This window comes from Myotis lucifugus, unplaced genomic scaffold (assembly GCF_000147115.1).
Source record: "Myotis lucifugus unplaced genomic scaffold, Myoluc2.0 scaffold_1347, whole genome shotgun sequence".
Classification (NCBI taxonomy): Eukaryota; Metazoa; Chordata; class Mammalia; order Chiroptera; family Vespertilionidae; genus Myotis; species Myotis lucifugus.
Window position 1 is genome coordinate 11,891 of NW_005872395.1, and position 2,329 is coordinate 14,219.

Genomic DNA, 2,329 nt, shown 5'->3' on the forward strand with positions numbered 1-2,329 from the left:
TTCTCATGAAGGTTTTATTTTATTTTTTTAATCTTTAATTTCTTTATTGGTTTAAGGTATTAAAAATGTGTCCTCATCCCCCCAGTAACACCCCCCCCCCCAAACTCATGTTCCCATCCCCCTATTGTCCATGTCCATTGTTTGGCTTATATGCATGCATACAAGTCCTTTGATTGATGTCTTCCCCTTACCCCAACTCTCCCCGCCATTCCCTCTGGGGATTGATAGTCTGATCACTGTTTCTCTGTCTTTGGATCTGTCCCTGTTCATCAGTCTATGTTGTTGTGTTTATTTCCACCAATGAGTGAGATCATGTGGTATTTATCTTTCTCTGACTGGCTGATATCACTTAGCATAATGCTCTCCGGTTCCATCCATGCTGTTGCAAATGGCAAGAGCTCCTTCTTTTTTACCACAGTGTAGAACAGTATTCCATTGTGTAGATATATCAGAGTTTTATGAGGTTTTTTTTACTGCATTTCTGTGAAATGTCCCTCCCCCCCAACCCCACCCCACCAGGCATATCCCTGGAGGCATATCCCTACAGAAAGCAGATTAGTGACAGCCTGGGGCTAGGGCGGGAGGAGAGGGAGGGGGCACTGGGAAAGGGAGGTGACTGTTAATGGGTATGGGTTTGAAGTCCTACAATTGGCTCCTCTCTGAGGGGGCGTGGCTAGGCCCTGGAGGGCGTGGCTGGACTTTAGGGCGGACCCAGCCAGCTTAAAACCCAGCTGAGGCGCGGTGACCCACACTGTGGTGGCTGGTAAGCAAGGAGGCATGGAGGAGTGCGCTTGCCTCTGCGGCTTGGGCTCTTCGCGGGGATGTGGGTGTCCTCAGGAGTGCCAGGGCCCGGCTCAGACTGCAAAGGCCGAGGGCAAGCGGTGTCCTCAGAAGCGCCAGCGCCCAGCTGAGAAGGCAGCGGCCGAGGGCAAGCCGGCCCCAGCAGAAAAGCACCTCGAGGCGGACGGGGCAGCGCGGTGCTGGGCGGGGAGTGGAGGAATCGCCAGCCCCAGGCCGCCCCCTCTCTGCTCGCTGCAGGACCTGCCTGTGGAGATGCTGGTGGAGATCTGCGCCTCGCTCCCCGGCACCGACCTGGCCAGCCTGGCCCAGGTCTGCACCAAATTCCGCCACATCCTGCACATCGACAGCATCTGGAGACGGCGCTGCCGGGAGGACTTTGGCTTTTGTGAAAACTTGCAGAATCTGGAGACCGTAGGTACGTCTTACCGAGAAGTCTATGCGAAGCTGTTCCACCCATACAGACACATTTTGGGTTTGTGGCGGCGAGATATTAACGACTATAAAACACTGCTGTATGTAGCGGTGGACGGCTTAGGCATTACTGGTTGGACGTACAGGCCTTGTCTTAACACCCATGTGGACGGCCCAATGCAATTCAAGCCCTCGTTCAGAATTCGCCTGACGGAGAGGAAATCAGCCGCGGTGGAGTGCGTGGAAGGCCGCCACCGCAGGCCCCACAGCCGCCACCTGCAGATTCAGAAGGACAGGCTCACCAGCCAGTGCAAGAAGACAGACCACCGAAGGGATTCACCAACACGGCTAAGGGAGGAATTCGGGACGGTGCTGAGATGGAATGTCACACTGCGGTATGACTGGCTGACCTACCGCCGCCTCTACCTCCCGCCCAGCCACCCGGATGACCTCATTAGGCCAGGCCTCTTCCAAGGCCAATATGATCGCTTGGGCCTAATGATTTTCATGCTCAGCTTCCACGGGAAGTATGCCAGGCTCACGGAGATCACGGGAATCGCATTCCCCATATTAGAGATCCACCTCATGCGCCGCATCCAGCTGCGAGATGGCGAGATCTTCCGCGACTTCAACGAGCTCTCCCGCATGGTCCAGGAGATGAAGGAGCAGGTGCTCCGGGAGCAGCAGCAGCAGCAAGAAGACGGGACTGAGGAGAGCGAGGGCCATGGCTGGCAGAGCCCTGCCCAGCCCAGCATCGGGGAGTCCGGGGCTGCAGCTGCAGAGGAGCAGCGTGTCCCGTTTGTCCTGCCTGTGGACGTCCGCTCAAGAGACCAGAACTACCCCGAACCTGCAGGACGTGTTTCTATGGCGTGCACACTGTTCCCGTATGTCCCTCAGACTGGCGCTTACCTGGAGTCGTCATCCTGTTTGATGAGAACCACTTGGGGTTCATCGATCTGGAGGGAAAATCCTTCCTCCTGTTCGGCAGAGTCCAGAACACCTTCCAGAAGGTGGAGGCACCATCCCCACAGGCCTTCCTGGAGATGCTCAAGAACATTCACCCCCGACCACGTTTACCACCCGAGATGATATATGATGATTAGAGAGAGTGGGGGGG

The 2,329-nt window shown here is 55.9% G+C and overlaps 1 pseudogene; it reads left to right on the forward strand.

Moving 5' to 3' along the window:
* The first annotated feature begins 777 nt into the window (after nt 1-777).
* The window catches only part of LOC111824394, a 3,995-nt pseudogene continuing 2,443 nt past the window's right edge, over nt 778-2,329 (forward strand).